This window comes from Eschrichtius robustus, chromosome 12, assembly GCF_028021215.1.
Source record: "Eschrichtius robustus isolate mEscRob2 chromosome 12, mEscRob2.pri, whole genome shotgun sequence".
NCBI classification, from domain to species: domain Eukaryota; kingdom Metazoa; phylum Chordata; class Mammalia; order Artiodactyla; family Eschrichtiidae; genus Eschrichtius; species Eschrichtius robustus.
Genome location: NC_090835.1, coordinates 75,874,188 through 75,893,752, shown reverse-complemented (window position 1 = coordinate 75,893,752; position 19,565 = coordinate 75,874,188). Strand labels below are relative to the sequence as shown.

Genomic DNA, 19,565 nt, shown 5'->3' with positions numbered 1-19,565 from the left:
CTTTGTAGTAAGGTCTGAAGTCAGGGAGTCTGATTCCTCCAGCTCCGTTGTTTTCCCTCAAGACTGCTTTGGCTATTCGGGGTCTTTTGTGTCTCCATACAAATTTTAAGATTTTTTGTTCTAGTTCCGTAAAACATGCCATTGGTAGTTTGATAGGGATTGCATTGAATCTGTAGATTGCTTTGGGTAGTATAGTCATTTTCACAATATTGATTCTTCCAATCCAAGGACATGGTATATCTCTCCATCTGTTGGTATCATCTTTAATTTCTTTCATCAGTGTCTTATAGCTTTCTGCATACAGGTCTTTTGTTTCTCTAGGTAGGTTTATTCCTAGGTATTTTATTCTTTTTGTTGCAATGGTAAATGGGAGTGTTTCCTTAATTTCTCTTTCAGATTTTTCATCATTAGTGTATAGGAATGCAGGAGATTTCTGTGCATTAATTTTGTATCCTGCAACTTTACCAAATTCATTGATTAGCTCTAGTAGTTTTCTGGTGACATTTTTAGGATTCTCTATGTATAGTATCATGTCATCTGCAAACACTGACAGTTTTACTTCTTCTTTTGCAATTTGTATTCCTCTTATTTCTTTTTCTTCTCTGATTGCCGTGGCTAGGACTTCCAAAACTATGTTGAATAATAGCGGTGAGAGTGGACATCCTTGTCTCGTTCCTGATCTTAGAGGAAATGCTTTCAGTTTTTCACCATTGAGAATGATGTTTGCTGTGGGTTTGTCGTATATGGCCTTTATTATGTTGAGGTAGGTTCCCTCTATGCCCACTTTCTGGAGAGTTTTTATCATAAATGGGTGTTGAATTTTGTCAAAAGCTTTTTCTGCATCTATTGAGATGATCATATGGTTTTTATTCTTTAGTTTGTTAATATGGAGTATCACATTGATTGATTTGCGTATATTGAAGAATCCTTGCATCCCTGGGATAAATCCCACTTGATCATGGTGTATGATCCTTTTAATGTGTTGTTGGATTCTGTTTGCTAGTATTTTGTTGAGGACTTTTGCATCTATATTCATCAGTGATATTTGTCTGTAATTTTCTTTTTTTTGTAGTATCTTTTTCTGGTTTTGGTATCAGGGTGATGGTGGCCTCATAGAATGAGTTTGGGAGTGTTCCTTCCTCTGCAATTTTTGGGAAGAGTTTGAGAAGGATGGGTGTTAGCACTTCTATAAATGTTTGATAGAATTCACCTGTGAAGCCATCTGGTCCAGGACTTTTGTTTGTTGGAAGATTTTTAATCACAGTTTCAATTTCATTACTTGTGATTGGTCTGTTCATATTTTCTATTTCTTCCTGGTTCAGTCTTGGAAGGTTATACCTTTCTAAGAATTTGTCCATTTCTTCCAGGTTGTCCATTTTATTGGCATAGAGTTGCTTGTAGTAGTCTGTTAGGATGCTTTGTATTTCTGCAGTGTCTGTTGTAACTTCTCCTTTTTCATTTCTAATTTTATTGATTTGAGTCCTCTCCCTCTTTTTCTTGATGAGTCTGGCTAATGGTTTATCAATTTTGTTTATCTTCTCAAAGAACCAGCTTTTAGTTTTATTGATCTTTGCTATTGTTTTCTTTGTTTCTATTTCATTTATTTCTGCTCTGATCTTTATGATTTCTTTCCTTCTACTAACTTTGGGTTTTGTTTGTTCTTCTTTCTCTAGTTTGTTTAGGTGTAAGGTTAGATAGTTTATTTGAGATTTTTCTTGTTTCTTGAGGTAGGCTTGTATAGCTATAAACTTCTCTCTTAGAACTGCTTTTGCTGCATCCCATAGGTTTTGGATTGTCATGTTTTCATTGTCATTTGTCTCTAGGTATTTTTTTATTTCCTCTTTGATTTCTTCAGTGATCTCTTGGTTATTTAGTAACGTATTGTTTAGCCTCCATGTGTTTGTGTTTTTTACCTTTTCTTCCCTGTAATTCATTTCTAATCTCATAGCGTTGTGGTCAGAAAAGATGCTTGATATGATTTCAATTTTCTTAAATTTACTGAGGCTTGATTTGTGACCCAAGATGTGATCTATCCTGGAGAATGTTCCGTGCGCACTTGAGAAGAAAGTGTAATCTGCTGTTTTTGGATGGAATGTCCTATAAATATCAATTAAATCTAACTGGTCTATTGTGTCATTTAAAGCTTTTGTTTCCTTATTAATTTTCTGTCTGGATGATCTGTCCATTGGTGTAAGTGAGGTATTAAATTCCCCCGCTATTATTGTGTTACTGTCAATTTCCTCTTTTATAGTTGTTAGCAGTTGCCTTATGTATTGAGGTGCTCCTATGTTGGGTGCGTATATATTTATAATTGTTATATCTTCTTCTTGGACTGATCCCTTGATCATTATGTAGTGTCCTTCCTTGTCTCTTGTAACATTCTTTATTTTAAAGTCTATTTTATCTGATATGAGTATTGCTACTCCAGCTTTCTTTTGATTTCCATTTGCATGGAATATCTCTTTCCATCCCCTCACTTTCAGTCTGTATGTGTCCCTAGGTCTGAAGTGGGTCTCTTATAGACAGCATATATATGGGTCTTGTTTTTGTATCCATTCAGCAAGCCTGTGTCTTTTGGTTGGAGCATTTAATCCATTCACGTTTAAGGTAATTATTGATATATATGTTCCTATGACCATTTTCTTAATTGTTATGGGTTTGTGTTTGTAGGTCCTTTTCTTCTCTTGTGTTTCCCACTTAGAGAAGTTACTTTAGCATTTGTTGTAGAGCTGGTTTGGTGGTGCTGAATTCTCTCAGCTTTTGCTTGTCTGTAAAGCTTTTAATTTCTCCGTCAAATCTGAATGAGATCCTTGCCAGGCAGAGTAATCTTGGTTGTAAGTTCTTCCCTTTCATCACTTTAAATATATCGTGCCACTCCCTTCTGGCTTGTAGAGTTTCTGCTGAGAAATCAGCTGTTAACCTTATGGGAGTTCCCTTGTATGTTATTTGTCGTTTTTCCCTTGTTGCTTTGAATAATTTTTCTTTGTCTTCAATTTTTGTCAATTTGATTACTATGTGTCTCAGCATGTTTCTCCTTGGGTTTATCCTGCCTGGGACTCTCTGCACTTCCTGGACTTGGGTGGTTATTTCCTTTCCCATGTTAGGGAAGTCTTCGACTATAATCTCTTCAAATATTTTCTTGGGTCCTTTCTCTCTCTCTTCTCCTTCTGGGACCCCTATAATGCGAATGTTGTTGTGTTTAATGTTGTCCCAGAGGTCTCTTAGGCTGTCTTCATTTCTTTTCATTCTTTTTTCTTTATTCTGTTCTGTGGCAGTGAATTCCACCATTCTGTCTTCCACGTCACCTATCCGTTGTTCTGCCTCAGTTATTCTGCTATTGATTCCTTCTAGTGTATTTTTCATTTCAGTTATTGTATTGTTCATCTCTGTTTGTGTGTTCTTTAATTCTTCTAGGTGTTTGTTCTTTAATTCTTCTAGGTCTTTGTTAAACATTTATTGCATCTTCTCGATCTTTGCCTCCATTCTTTTTCTGAGGTCCTGCATCATCTTCACTGTCATTATTCTGAATTCTTTTTCTGGAAGGTTGCCTATCTCCACTTCACTTAGTTGTTTTTCTGGGGTTTTATCTTTTTCCTTCATCTGGTACATAGTCCTCTGCCTTTTCATTTTGTCTATCTTTCTGTGAACGTGGTTTTCGTTCCACAGGCTGCAGAATTGTCTGTCTCATTATTTTTAATGGCTGTGTAATAGTCCAGTGTGGATGAATCATGATTTATGCTCCCAAGTGCTGGGTGGAGGGAGAATATATACATGTGTTTGTAAATATTCAGACCCTGAAATGAGGCACAAATAACCAGCAACACCAGCTGCTTCTGTGAGGGAATCTGGGTGGCTGGAAACACAGAGGAAGGTATACACTTCACTTGTATGTCCTTTTGTACCTCTTGAATGTTATGCCACATGCATGTAAGGCCTATTTTTAAAAATAAATACAATTAATATGGGAATTTCCTGGCAGTCCAGTGGTTAGGATTCTGGGTTTTCACTGCCTGGGGCCTGGCATTTGATTCCTGGTTGGGGAACTAAGGTCCCGCAAGCTACACGGTGCCCCTGACACCAAATACAATTAATAAAACAAAGAGGATGGGGGAGACCCATGAAACACAAGAATCTCAAGTCAGTCTCACTCTAGGTAAGCATACCGGAGATCAAATACCTGGAAAATTTTCAAGCAGCCTAGTGGCCTCAGGAATAACCTACATCAGCTATCTGTAAGAAATATCTTCCAGACAGTTTGATTTTCATTAAGATCACAGAAAGATTTTAAAGACCTCTAAGACAGAGATAAAAAGGAAGATGACAGGCTATTTAAATTTTTTTCATACAGTGGGAAAAGTCTCAGCTCTCATATCAAGAAATGTAGTGGTTTCAAGAACAGCTATTTCAGGAAAGCTAGCTAAGCAAATCAATTCTACCGATTTAAGATATTATAACCTAGCAGCAGTAGAAGAAAACTTTTAAAGTCATAACACAGGATTTCAAATACTTCACAAAATGAAATTTGGTATGTGACTGCTATAACAAATGATTCTCTTCTCTTCCTTATATGCCTCTCTGTTCTTTTTCTTCTTCCAAAAACATTACATAGTGAAAATGACTAAGAAGCTAAAACTTTAAAAGATCACCAAGAGTCAATATAATAGGCTATCTTACCAACATACAAAAAATTACTGACATTTGCTTTATTTGCATTAATTTGGTATAGCAGCAGTATATGCCATAATTTCCCAATCATTTACAAACAAATTTACCTCTAAAAGGTGCTGAGGCTAGCAGAGGGATCATTGGGAAACTTTATTTAAGCAATCATGAGCTATGGAATGGTTGCAGTGTTCTCATGTGATCTGTGCCTGAGCTACTGAAGGTACAATGAGCTGTAGTCACTTTTATTTTTACCCACATATTTACCAGTTCCAGTGCTGTTCATTCCTTTGAGTAAATCCAATTTTCATCTGGTATCATTTTCCCCCTTCTGAAGGATTTCTTTTTTTTAAAAAATTTATTTATTTAATTTATTTATTTTTGGCTGGGTTGGGTCTTCATTGCTGTGTGCAGGCTTTCTCTAGTTGCGGCAAGCGGGGGCTACCCTTCGTTGTGGTGCGCAGGCTTCTCACTGCGGTAGCTTCTCTTTGCTGCAGAGCACGGGCTCTAGGCATGCAGGCTTCAGTAGTTGTGGCACACGGGCTCAGTAGTTGTGGCTTGCAGGCTCTAGAGCACAGGTTCAGTAGTTGTGGTGCATGGGTTTAGCTGCTCCACGGCATGTGGGATCTTCCCAGACCAGGGCTCAAACCCGTGCCCCCTGCATTGGCAGGCGGATTCTTAACCACTGTACCACGAGGGAAGCCCCTGGAGGATTTCTTTTAATATTTTTGTAGTACAGATCTGGTGATGAATTCTTTCAGTTTTCCTATGCCTTTAAAAAAAGTGTTTATTCTGCCTTCATTTTTGAAATGTATTTCACTGGACATATAGTTCTAGATTGAGTTTTTTTCTTCTCTTTTGGATCTTTAAAGATATTGCTACACTGTTTCTTGCTTGCATTGTTTCCAAATAGAATTCTGCTGTCATTCTTACTTTTGGCCTTTTGTACATGATAGGTCTCCCCTCCCCGCCCCACCCCCACTCCAATGCTTTAAAGATTTTTCTCTTTATCACTGGTTTTAAGCAATCTGATTCTGATATGCCTTGGCATCATTTTCTTCATGCTTCTTGTGCTTGGGGTTCATTAAACTTCTAGGATCTGTAGGTTTATAGTTTTCCTCCAATTTAGAACAATTTCAGCCATTCCTTCATATATTTTGTGTCACTACCCCCCTCCTTCAGGGACTCCAATTACCTACGATTATGCTGCCTGAAGTGGTTCCACAGCTCACTGGTGCTCTTTTTAAAAAAATTTTTTAAGTGTCCTTTTATCTCTCTGGCTTTCATTTAGGATAGTTTCTATTGCTATGTCTTCAAGCACACTAATTTTTTCTTCTGCAGTGTCTAATCTGCTTGTTAATCCCATCCAATGTATTTTTTATTTTCAAACATTATAGTTTTCATTTCTAGAAGTTGGGGTTTTTAATATCTTCCATTTCTTTATTTAATTGATCAATCTTTCCTCTACCTTCTTGAAATTATGCAGAATAGTGACAGCTTTTTAATGTCCTTCTCTACTAATTCTATCATTTATATAATTTCTGGGTCTTTTTCTACTGATTGATTTTTTTCCTCTCATAGTGGGTGGTATTTTTCTCTTTCTTTGTATGCCTGGTACTTTTTTATTGGATTCCAGACATTGCTAATTTTACATTATTGAGTACTGGATATTTTTGTATTCCTATAGATATTTTTGAACTTTGTCTAGGACACAATTAAGTTACTTGTAAATGGTTTGATTCTCTTGAGGTCTGCTTTTAAGCTTTGTCAGTCTTTAGTCTAGGGCTAATTTTGCCCTATAGTGAGGCAATACCCTTCTGAGTACTTCACTTGATGTCCCATGAATTACAAGGATTTTTGCAGTCTTGCAGGTGGGAACACAAACTCTTCTCTGCCCTGTGTGAGCTCCAAGTGTTAGTTCCTCTAATCCTTTTGGTTGATTCTTTCCCAGGACTTGGGTAGTTTCCCCACACACATGTACCGATCAGGTACCAGCTGAAGACTCAAGGGAGACTCTCTGCAGCTCTCCAGGGTTTTATCTCCATGTAGCTCTCTCCTCTGGTGCTTTGCCCAATGAGTTTTAGCCATTTTTACCCCCCAGCTGCATCAGCTCAACTCAGGAAGGTTACCAGACTCCATCTGGGATCCCCTTCCCTGCGCTATGGCCTGAAAACTCCACAGACAGAAGCTGGGGCAGTTACAGGGCTTACCTTATCTGTTTTCTATTTCTCATGAATCCCTGTCCTGTGCTGCCTGATATTCAATGTCTAAAAACCATTGTTTAATATATTTTATCTAATTTTTAACTGTTTTATGCAGGAAGGTCAATCCAGTCCCTGTTATTGCATCTTGGTTCTATAGCGATTTTTAAGGTTTTGGAAGAAATCACTTTAGGAGGTAAGAACAGCTTATATGAGTTCATTAGCATGAATTATAGAATCAGAACATCCTCAAAGGAGGAAAGGAGAAAGGGAGGACAGTAAATTGTAGTTTTATCCCCTGCCTCCTTCTGTTTTCTACCCTGAAGAATAGCTTAGGGAATGGGGAAAGCCGCTTCTTTAATTACTACCTTTAATGAACTTGTTCAGTGGGTGAAAAGAATAAGCATTTAACCAACATTTAGCACCCACTATGTGCCAGGTCCTCTGTTAAGGAGTGGGAATATCAAATGAGTATGACATAAAATGCAATAATAAATGTAAATACCCTTAACATTTTTGTAACACTGTAAAAGCAAGGCCAAGAAGTAAATTATTATGTTTAAGCAAACAATATTCTGATAAGTGTCATGATCAAAAAGTTACACCATAAAACAGTCACTTACCCAGGGCAAGTAACTGTTTATGTCACCTAGGATATAAAGTATTCTCATCTTATTCCTTTTACTATATTGTCATTGTTATGGACTGTTAAATTTTATTTTTATTATTTTTTGGCTGCACCATGCAGCACACAGAATCTTAGTTCACCAACCAGGGATCGAACTTGTGCCCCCTGCAGTGCAAGCACAGAGTCTTAACCACTGGACCACCAGGGAAGTCCCTGGACTGTTAAATTTTGTAATTGCAAGGCTGTGTCAAACTTCCTGGCACAGTTCCTGATTGTAAGGAACTCCCTTTCTTTTGGAAGAGAGATGCAACAATTCATCACAACGCAAGGTAAGAAGTGCTAGGGTTTTTGGTGGGGGTTCCCAAGCTTTTTCAGGTGAAGTCACTGGTCATTTTTTTTGTGAAATAATATGACATTTTACTAGGAGAAAACACTACTATATTTTCACAATTATGCCCATTTGTAATAAAAAGAAGCTGTCAAACTCAACACGATGGGCTCTGAGTTTTTCCTTCGTTATTCAACCAAGACCTTCATTCTTTTTGTAACTAGCTAGAGCATACTAACAGCAAGGAAGAAAGGTGGATAAAACTAAGAAACATTATTAGGAGAAAAACTTAGGAATCAAAAAAAAAAAATTCCAGGCCTTAAAGCTGCTTTAATTCCAACTTGGAATGAGGTGGAATAGAAATAAACCTAATATATTAAGCAATCCAGCTGGCTAAACAATGCACTATAACATGGGGGGAAAGAGTGACCAACCTTGGGGGGTCAGGGAGAAGTCTGGCAAGGCTTTACAGGGGCTGGGGACACGTACAGGTCGGGGCAGGGGGGACACCGAATTTGGAAAGGGCTTGTTCTGGATACTGACATTGACTAGGCTTGTGATTACTGACAAATTCCAATCTCTCAGGGCCTGTTTTCTCATCTTTAAATGAAATTAATAGCCACATCAGTGATTTAAAAACTTTGATCCCTGGGGACCTAGGATTCTCCGAGGGGTCCAGGAGCTGTCTTGGAGGCCTAAAGGTTGGTGGTAGAGGCACTGTAATGCTCCACTTCTCCCCTTTAACTCAGTGATAGAACTCTTAACTGGGAGAAAAAAGTTTGAAAATCATTTAACTTATCCAACTCCAGAACACAGTGATTTGTTGTGTGTTGCAAAGGAATGACTTTTAATGGTGGTCAAACTGAAAATGGAAACACAAGGATCCACAGAAAGCAAGACATTCATGATTATTTTAGCAAGCAAGAGAATAGTGATAAATATTGTTTGATAAATATATCAAACTTCTTTAAGATAAATTCCAACATAGTGATAATGATCTTAAGTTTACTGACTATAGAACCATTAATCATACACAGATCGGTATTTCTCAAACTGGGATCTGCAGAAGTAATCTTGGGTGGTCTGAGTTCTCAAGCTGGAGAAACATCAACAGATTTTAAAACCAGCCAGAAATACACATGCTGAAAGTTTTCAGGGCTGATAAAATTTCTGCTTAACATGTTTGTTAAAAGCCTCTCAAAATCTTGAGATCTAATGGGAATCTACTGACAGAAGACCTGTGTATGCGTTGTCTGACTGATGCAAAGATGGTCCTGGGGAAAACATTTCCAGGTGTCTCTTTAACCTCCTTTAATCTCAACTGCGAATGCTGTGCCAGGCTGGGTGGAGTAGGTCTAAACAAAGGATGGCATCAAAAGAGACTGTGGGTTGGGTCTCAAAAGTCTTTGAGGTGGTTCAAGAGATACCAAACTCCGCAAGTAACAAAGCCCTGCAGCATGGGAGGATGCTCTTAACTGCCTACTCTCTCCCATTGCACAGCTAGTGGTGGTGAAGAACTCTGGGTATTAAGTTATGGCTCAAGTATAGTGGACTAAAAGACTGACTTCAAATCTAAGTGTTACTAACAGACTACCTTCTAGAAGCTTACAGTAAAAAACATATTACAGTGCTACCATCAAAAGCAGGAATCTTGGGCTTCCCTGGTGGCGCAGTGGTTGAGAATCTGCCTGCTAATGCAGGGGACACGGGTTCGAGCCCTGGTCTGGGAAGATCCCACATGCCGCGGAGCAACTGGGCCCGTGAGCCACAATTACTGAGCCTGCGCGTCTGGAGCCTGTGCTCTGCAACAAGAGAGGCCACGATAGTGAGAGGCCCGCGCACCGCGATGAAGAGTGGCCCCCGCTTGCCACAACTAGAGAAAGCCCTCGCACAGAAACGAAGACCCAACACAGCCATAAATAAAAACAAACAAACAAACAAACAAAAAGCAGGAATCTTGTCACATTCATCTTCATATCCCCAGCAAATAGCACATAAACAGGTATAATAAATACTGAATAAATATCCAGGGTTTAGATGTAGGGCAGCTGTGGAGAAAGAGCCACCTGAGTGCTGGGCAAGAGCCTACCAGAGTTCTTTGGGGCTAGAGGAATCTTGAAACCATGGATCACCTATATATGTTTTGAGACATGCTTTAGATGTTTTTTTCTGGAAGCCCTGCAACTACCCAAAAAATTGAATGTATTGTTGAAAAGACATATGGCCAATGGTGGCAGAGTCTACACAGAACCATGCTTCGTGGTGTTCTGGGAAAAACCTTTCGGCTTGTTGGTTATACTATTCAGTCTGGCTGTATAACTTGTTATGTTTTTGAATACTTCGGTGGTGTTGTCATGTGTCCTGAACCATCAATAGAGCCTAAAATTCAAAATTCAGATATCGTCTTTGCAGAAAATTTTAGTCGACATTTTTATGGTATCCAAAGAGGTGACATTGTGATTGCAAAAAGCCCGAGTGATCCAAAATCAAATATTTGTAAAAGAGTAACTGGTTTGGAAGGAGACAAAATTCTTATCAATAGTCCATCAGGTTTATTTAAAAGCCACAGTTATGTGCCAACGGGTCATGTTTGGTTAGAAGGTGATAATCTATAGAATTCTACAGATCCCAGGTACTGTGGACCTGTTCCATATGGACTAATAAGAGGACGTATCTTCTTTAAGATTTGGACTCAATGATTTTGGATTTCTACATGACAGTCCTAATGGCCACAGATTTTCTGATGATTGGCAAGCATTTATTCTTTTGATTTGATTATTGTCTTCTGTTCAAGTGAATTTATTATTGTCACTAAAACCATATAGTTGCTAATAAACTACTTGCTATTCAAAATAAATAAATAAATAAATAAATAAATAAATAAATAAATGTGGGGCAGCTGCATTTTATACAAATATTGTGTTCCCAAAGGCCTTGCCTTTAAAACTCACATATTTCTAGTTTAATCCTGAAAAAGAAATTTATAATTTCCCAAAGTCCATCAGCATTGAAAATTTGCAATTACATTCTGTTAAAAAAATTTTTAAGGTGTAACAATGAAACTTGGGTTATATTTTTAAAAATAACTCATATCTTTTAGAGATCCCATATTGAAATAGGTATGAATGAAGTAATACGATGTCTGGGATTTGCTTCAAAATAATAGGGACTGGGGAATTCCCTGGTGGGCCAGTGTTAGGACTCCACGCTTTCACTGCGAAGGGCACGGGTTTGATCCCTGGTTGGGGAACTAAGATTCTGCAAGCTGTGTGACACGGCAAATAAATAAATTAAATTAAATATAATAATAAAATTAAAATATAATAATATAATAATATAAAATATAATATAATAAAATAAAATATATAATAATATAATATAATAATATAAAATAATATAATAAAATATAATAATAATATAATAATATGGACTGGACTTAGTTATTAAAAACATGGAAATCTGTCTCCCCTGCCCCCTCCAGAGATTCTGATTCACCAGGAATCTGGGGTTACTATGGGGTTTTCTCCCTGACCCCCTGAGGTTGGTCACTCTTTCCCCCCCCCCATGTTACAGCACACACTTGGGCACATTTCAGGCAAACTGGGGAAACTGCCCCCAACTGCAGGCAGATGGGACCTGCAAACAAGGGCCTCTGGTCAGCTCAGAGACCCAAATCTAGGCTGCCAACTTTCCAAACTCAGGGGAAGGGTAGCTTCTTGGTAATCTGACTAAAGGAAATGCTGTAGGCGAAACCTTATTTGAGGATTCATCACTCTCAACCACCTTCAGTACCAGTCCCTTTCCACTACTTCCCCTCAAATAATTTATTTCTCCCTTCCCCTCTTTACTGTATTTACTCATATTTACATTAGGATGTCAGCTCCACCAGGGCAGAGCTTTGTCTGTTCACCGATGAACCTCAGAATAGTGCCTGGCACGTCACAGGAGCTCAATGAACATGCCCGCCAGTTTTATTGAAATATAATTGACAAATAAGCTTGTGTAAGCTTAAGGTGTACAATCTGATGATTTGATATATATCTATATTGTGAAATGATTACGACAAACACGTCCATCACCTCATATAGTTAATTTTTTTTTTTTTGGTGTAGTGAGTACATTTAAAATCTACTCTCTCAAGAAATTCCGGGTATACAATATAGTATTGGTAACTATAGTCACCATGTTATACATTAGATCCCCAGAAGTTATTCATCTTATAACTGAAAGTTTGTACCCCTTGACCAACATCTCCCCATGTCCCCCACCCCCTGGTCCCTGGCAACCACCAATCTACTCTGCTTCTACAAGTTCAACTTTTTTAGATTCCACATATAAATGAGATCATACAGTATTTGTTTATCTTTGTCCAACTTATTTCACTTAGCTTATGTTTCATCCATTTAGTCACAAATAGCAGGATTTCCTTCTTTTTTATGGTTGAATACTATTCCACTGTATGTATGTGTATATCCAACTATCTATATATTTCTATTTATATATAACAATTTCTTTATCCATTCATCCAACAACAGACATTTAGGTTGTTTCCATATCTTGGCTATTGTGAATAATGCTGCAATGAATATGAGGGTGTAGATATCTCTTCAAGATAGTGATTTCATTTCCTTCAAATATACATATAGAAGTGGGGTTACTGGATCATATGGTAGCTCTATTTTTAATTTTTTGAGGACCCTCCGTACTGTTTTCCATAGTGGCTGCATCAATTTACATTCCAACCAACAGTGCACAAGGGTTCCCTTTTGTCCACATCCTTGCCAACACTTGTCATCTCTTGTCTTTTTGATGACAGCCATTCTAACAGGTGCGAGGTGGTATCTCACTGTGGTCAATGAACATTTTTTGAAATGAACTTATCACCCTTTCCAATATGTTGGTCACACGATGGCAAGACCTGCAACAGGATCAGGCATACCAGGGAAAGTGTGCTTATTCCCTTTTTCTTGAAACTTACTTCAGTTTTCCAAGAAAGCATGCTTACTTTGGATACCAGGTTATTCCTACGGGAGAGCAATCTAAAGTGGAAAACAAAGAATTATATTTAAACCTAGAACACACAGTGGGGCTAAAGTTACTTCCCACTATTCCCCTGCACACCATTCTAGCCAAACTGCCACTCTCCTAGCCCCCAAACACAATGCACACTTTGCCAGCATCTGCCCTGGTTCAGGTGACAATTTTCTTATCTGAAATGCTCTTCTTTCTCTTCTACATCTACTGAAATTCCATCCGTTATTCAAAACTTAGTTTGAATCTACCTCTCTGAGTCTTTCTCTGACAACCCTGGGCTGTCTTTTGGATTTGCTACCCAGAATTCTAAAAGCACCAACCATGTCTTTTGACATTGATCAGCCACTGTTCTGTGTGATTAGCTTCATTATGCCTATCTTCTGTACCCAACTAAAGCAGAGCCCAAATTTAAACAAAAACAGTATAAAGTGCTACAAGAGTACAATGAATTTTCCCATCCTAAAGCCAAGCAACTTTTAGACTGCATGGCTTTTTGGCATTAGTGAACTTAAAATTCTGGCCCATTACAATAGGCTCTGGCCTCATTTTGTACCTTAACCCACCTCACCCTCCCCTATATGGAACCCTTGTTTCTTCACCATCTTGACCATTTGATGTCCCCCAAACTTATCATGCCACTTTTTCAATTCTTTGGCTTTGCACTTGTCCCTTTACTTAGAAGACAAAAGACCTTCCCGCCCATCTCCAAGTGGTCAACTGACAATACCTCCTTATCTTTTAAGGCTTTGAGTAAAATGATTTTGCCCTTCTTTTTTTTTTTTTTTTTGCCCTTCTTTTTTTAAAAAAAATCCTGGGACTTCCCTGGTGGCACAGTGGTTAATAATCCACCTGCCAATGCAGGGGACACAGGTTCGAGCCCTGGTCCAGGAAGATCCCACATGTGGCGGAGCAACTAAGCCCGTGCACCACAACTACTGAGCCTGCGCTCTAGAGCCCACAACTACTGAAGTCCGGGCACCCTAGAGCCTGTGAGCCACAACTACTGAGCCTGCGCTCCAGAGCCCATGAGCCACCAACTACTGAGCCCGCGTGCCTAGAGCCCGTGCTCCGCAACAAGAGAAGCCACCTTAATGAGAAGCCCGCGCACCGCAACGAAGAGTAGCCCCCGCTCGCCACAACTAGGGAAAGCCCACGTGCAGCAATGAAGACCCCATGCAGCCAAAAATAAAATGAACTAATTTTAAGAAAATCCTGAAGCAAAATTAATTGCTCATTTGTATCCCTAGAGCACGTCTGACATGTTACTAGATCTGACATGTGTGTGACAAAACTTTGCTTTTCTGACTCCCTCATTAGCTTACAAGTTCCAAGAAAGCTGGGTCAATTTTGTTCCATCTTCATGTTACCAGAGTTTAGTGCAATGCCCGATACAAATGTGCCCAATAAACATGTTTTACTCAGTACTTAAGTAAAATTTTGGTCTTAAAAACTAACTTTTTCAGGAGTGATGTCAGTTCCTTATCATTTGGTTTCCAAGAATATTCAGCTAGGCTAAACAGGAGCACTTTAGCACAATCATAAAACACAGGATTCGGATGCAGGCTGGTCATCCATTGTCCGGGATCCACCAGCTTATGCTGGGCCCTTATGTATCTAGCCAGGCATTCCTGCCAGGGAGAAAAAGGCTTTCGAGGTCAACTGATTCCCCACCTGATCAGACAGTTCAACTCTCTGAGGCATATGAAAATGTCATTTTTTAAGATCCATATGACAAAATAATTGTGTATCCTTCCATAATAACCCATTTAATATTTAATAAACCTCCTTAAAACAGGGATTTATGCACTGAACATAAACATAAAATAACTCCTGGAGTTCCAAAACCTTGAGTAGTAATTTATTATATTAATAATAGTTGTGTTCAGGGACTTCCCTGGTGGTCCAGTGGTTAAGAATGCGCCTTCCAATGCAGGGGGACGCGGGTTTGATCCCTGGTTGGGGAACTAAGATCCCACATGCTGCGGGGCAACTAAGCCCGCGCACTGCAACTACTGAGCCCGCCCGCCACAACTAGACAGAAGCCTGCACGCCCTAATGAAAAGATCCCACGTGCTGCAACTAAGACCCGACACAGCCAAAAAAAAAAAAAAAGTTGTGTTCATTAAAAGACTCAGAAGTAAAAGTCTAAGATGAAGTCTCCGGCACAGCCATGTATGGCTTTTTGAGGGCATCAACACTAGACCTTTAAAGGAAAGAAAAAAACTCTGCAGTATAGGAAAAACAGATGCTCTGCCAAAAATGTTTTCATAATTTCTTTACTGTATTTTATAAGAGACAAGATTTTAATGACTATGGAAAACAGTAAACAGGAAATGACTGAGAAATGACCAAGAAATACTGCTGTCCTGATTGCTATTAAATGTTAAATAAAATTAACTTGAAACTATCTTTGTGATAATTCACAATACTGCACTACATAGAATAATAAGTACTAAAAAGATGAGTCAGTTCTTTTCAGTTACACTACTAAATTTCAAAGAACTCTTGTATTATACTTCCAAATAAAAGGTGAGTTTCTGTTTTAATCATTGATTGCCATATTTATTACTTTCTTCCACTAAAAAAATCAATCATTCAGAGAATCGGCTTCAATGACAAGCTGACTTAGCAAAAGGAAGCAATGCCAACATTGAAATAAACACTCATGAAGATGAACCTGGTCATGCATCAACCAAAAACACATTAAGCCAAAATTTTACGAATAGGAATTAAAAACTAGAAAGCCAACAGTAAGTCTTACTTGCATCCTCTCCATAAAAACAAACTACCTAAATATTAAACACAAACGGCTCTTGACACTTTTTAAATTTTTAGTTTCATTCAGAAAAAAGATATCTTTTATTAAATGGAGACTTACTGAGTCATTTGTGTTTTTTTCTAATTGAAAGGGATTTCTTTTAGAGAGCATTTTAAATGAAGTAAAAGAAAAATCCTCCCAATGCGTTTTTTCCCTGCTTTTAAAAACAATGGATATTATTGCACAATACTGGTCATAAATAGAAAAAGGACTGCTGTTTGCATTTCCATCTTACAATCACAAAATTTACTAGAGTACAGTACGGTAATAATTAAGCTATTAAAAAATAAAAACTGCCTGATCTTTATATTTCCTCAAATACAATAGGACACCATTGCTCTGTGTTAGTGTAGTTTTTACATGTTATTGTTTCTATGTATGGAACTGCTTTAAAAAATACTTTGAAATGGCAGTAATTGTAAACAAAAAATCTTTTTCTTTTATTGAGCTTTAGTATTAGCAATCTGGTTAAAGTTATCATGCAAACTCTTGACTCTCATTGCTCTCTGTCAATGAGTAACATTCAAAATATTTTGGTTTTACGGTATGTTCCAAGAAAAACAAGCCCTATAAAAACAACTAACAATATTAAACAAAATTCCATTTTACAAAGTCAATGATGTTACAAGGAAGAGATGCTGAGGATTCTCTTTTATAAAAGCAGGCTCAAAAGGAAGATGTGTGCATGAGTCAATTTTTTAAGGAGAAGAAAATAAAAGGAAACTTTTAAAGCTTAAAAACGATTTAAGAAAGAATATGGGCAAATATATATGTAGCATATTACTCCAAGAAAGATTTCCCAGTTTCTACAAAAATTTTAAAGAAGCTGAATTAATCTCACTCTTCTAAACTCCGTTTAAGAAAAATAAACTTCTATCTAGTGTGAAATCTTGTACAAACTTTAAGAAATGCCATGTGAACTGGAATTTAAATTTAGTTTTTTCTATCAAAAGACCATAAGATACAGAGTTTCAGTTGAGGAAGATGAAAAAGTTCTGGGGAAAAACGGTGGTGATGGTTATACAACAATGTGAATGTACTTAATGCCACAGAACTGTACTTAAAATGGCTAAAGGGCTTCCCTGGTGGTGCAATGGTTGAGAATCCGCCCACCAATGCAGGGGACACGGGTTCGAGCCCTGGTCCAAGAAGATCCCACAGACCGCAGAGTAACTAAACCCGTGTGCCACAACTACTGAATCTGCGCTGTAGAGCCCACGAGCCACAATTACTGAGCCCGCATACCACAACTACTGAGCCCGTGCACCACAACTACTGAGCCCGTGCACCACAACTACTGAAGCCCGCACGTCTAGAGCCCATGCTCCGCAACAAGAGAAGCCACCACAATGAGAAGCCCACGCACCGCAACGAAGAGTAGCCCTGCTCGCCACAACTAGAGAAAGCCCTCGCGCAGCAACGAGGACCCAACACAGCTAAAATTTTTAAATAAATAAACAAACAAACAAATACATAAAATGGCTAAAATGGTAAATTTTATGTTATGTATATTTTACCACAAAAAAAGAATAAAACATCTCTGAATATTCCTACTTAAAAAAATACCCAAAAGGGTTTATTTGAAAATAACTAGCTGTACATCTATGATTAAAAATCTTAAAAAATTGCAGAGGAAGGAACACTCCCAAACTCATTCTATGAGGCCACCGTCACCCTGATACCAAAACCAGAAAAAGATACTACAAAAAAAGAAAATTACAGACCAATATCACTGATGAATATAGATGCAAAAATCCTCAACAAAATATTAGCAAACAGAATCCAACAACACATTAAAAGGATCATACACCATGATCAAGTGGGATTTATCCCAGGGATGCAAGGAGTCTCCAATATACGCAAATCAATCAATGTGATACTCCATATTAACAAACTAAAGAATAAAAACCATATGATCATCTCAATAGATGCAGAAAAAGCTTTTGACAAAATTCAACACCCATTTATGATAAACTCTCCAGAAAGTGGGCATAGAGGGAACCTACCTCAACATAATAAAGGCCATATACGACAAACCCACAGCAAACATCATTCTCAATGGTGAAAAACTGAAAGCATTTCCTCTAAGATCAGGAACGAGACAAGGATGTCCACTCTCACCACTATTATTCAACATAGTTTTGGAAGTCCTAGCCACGGCAATCAGAGAAGAAAAAGAAATAAAAGGAATACAAATTGGAAAAGAAGAAGTAAAACTGTCACTGTTTGCGGATGACATGATACTATACATAGAGAATCCTAAAAATGTCACCAGAAAACTGCTAGAGCTAATTAATGAATATGGTAAAGTTGCAGGATACAAAATTAATGCACAGAAATCTCTTGCATTCCTATACACTAATGATGAAAAATCTGAAAGAGAAATTATGGAAACACTCCCATTTACCATTGCAACAAAAAGAATAAAATACTTAGGAATAAACCTACCTAGGGAGACAAAAGACCTGTATGCAGAAAACTATAAGACACTGATGAAAGAAATTAAAGATGATACCAACAGATGGAGAGATATACCATGTTCTTGGATTGGAAGAATCAACATTGTGAAAATGAGTATACTACCCAAAGCAATCTACAGATTCAATGCAATCCCTATCAAATTACCAATGGCATTTTTTACGGAGCTAGAACAAATCATCTTAAAATTTGTATGGAGACACAAAAGACCCCGAATAGCCAAAGCAGTCTTGAGGCAAAAAAACGGAGCTGGAGGACTCAGGCTCCCTGACTTCAGACTATACTACAAAGCTACAGTAATCAAGACAATATGGTACTGGCACAAAAACAGAAACATAGATCAATGGAACGAGATGGAAAGCCCAGAGATAAACCCACGCACCTACGGTCAACTAATCTATGACAAAGGAGGCAATGATATACAATGGAGAAAAGACAGTCTCTTCAATAAGTGGTGCTGGGAAAACTGGACAGCTACATGTAAAAGAATGAAATTAGAACATTCCCTAACACCATACACAAAAATAAACTCAAAATGGATTCGAGACCTAAATGTAAGACCAGACACTATAAAACTCTTAGAGGGAAACATAGGAGGAACACTCTTTGACATAAATCACAGCAAGATCTTTTTTGATCCACCTCCTAGAGTAATGGAAATAAAAACAAAAATAAACAAATGGGACCTAATGAAACTTCAAAGCTTTTGCACAGCAAAGGAAACCATAAACAAGACAAAAAGACAACCCTCAGAATGGGAGAAAATATTCGCAAACGAATCAACGGACAAAGGATTAATCTCCAAAATATATAAACAGCTCATGCAGCTCAATATTAAAGAAACAAACAGGGGCTTCCCTGGTGGCGCAGCGGTTGGGAGTCTGCCTGCCAATACAGGGGACACGGGTTTGGGCCCTGGTCTGGGACGATCCCACGTGCCGCGGGGCGGCTGGGCCCGTGGGCCACAATTGCTGAGCCTGCGCGTCTGGAGCCTGTGCTCCGCAACGGGAGAGGCCGCGGTAGTGAGAGGCCCGCGCACCGCGATGAAGAGTGGCCCCCGCTCGCCGCAGCTGGAGGGAGCCCTCGCACAGAAACTAAGACCCAACACAGCCATAAATAAATAAAAAAAAAAAAAAAAAAAAAGAAACAAACAATCCATTCCAAAAATGGGCAGAACTAAATAGACATTTCTCCAAAGAAGACATACAGATGGCCAAGAAGCACATGAAAAGCTGCTCAACATCACTAATTATTAGAGAAATGCAAATCAAAACTACAATGAGGTATCACCTCACACCAGTTAGAATGGGCATCATCAGAAAATCTACAAACAACAAATGCTGGAGAGGGTGTGGAGAAAAGGGAACCCTCTTGCACTGTTGGTGGGAATGTAAACTGATACAGCCACTATGGAGA

General features: G+C 38.3%; 1 protein-coding gene and 1 pseudogene across 2 annotated transcripts in view; one reads left to right on the top strand and one right to left on the bottom strand.

The window, feature by feature from the left end:
• BICRAL (BICRA like chromatin remodeling complex associated protein) overlaps nt 1–19,565 on the bottom strand; it is an 81,627-nt gene that overhangs the window by 38,704 nt on the left and 23,358 nt on the right. The window lies entirely within an intron of this gene.
• Nucleotides 10,072–10,594, top strand: LOC137774062 (mitochondrial inner membrane protease subunit 1 pseudogene; annotated as a pseudogene).